Genomic DNA, 337 nt, shown 5'->3' with positions numbered 1-337 from the left:
TGCCCCGGTCCCCCTAGAATCGTAGAATCGATCACTTTGGTTGGAAAAGCCCTTTAAGATCATCGAGCCCAACCTTTAAGCTGACCCTGCCATCCCACCACTAAACCCTGTCCCCTGCGCCCCCGCCCCACGCAGCCTTTCCCAGTCCACGTCCCCGCACCCTCGATGGTTTATAGGGGACAGCTGGCAGTTTATCGGTCCAAACCGTGCCTTGGCCTCAGCCAGTTACCCGAAACCCCCCGGAAATGGGAGAATTGCTGCTGGATTCTCCGTATCTCCCGCGGGCACTCGCTTTCCCTCCGTCCCGTGCGAGACGCGCCAGCCCAGCTCCCATTTC

Source organism: Egretta garzetta, unplaced genomic scaffold (genome assembly GCF_000687185.1).
Source record: "Egretta garzetta isolate BGI_Z169 unplaced genomic scaffold, ASM68718v1 scaffold490, whole genome shotgun sequence".
Taxonomy (NCBI): domain Eukaryota; kingdom Metazoa; phylum Chordata; class Aves; order Pelecaniformes; family Ardeidae; genus Egretta; species Egretta garzetta.
This window is presented reverse-complemented; position numbering follows the sequence as displayed.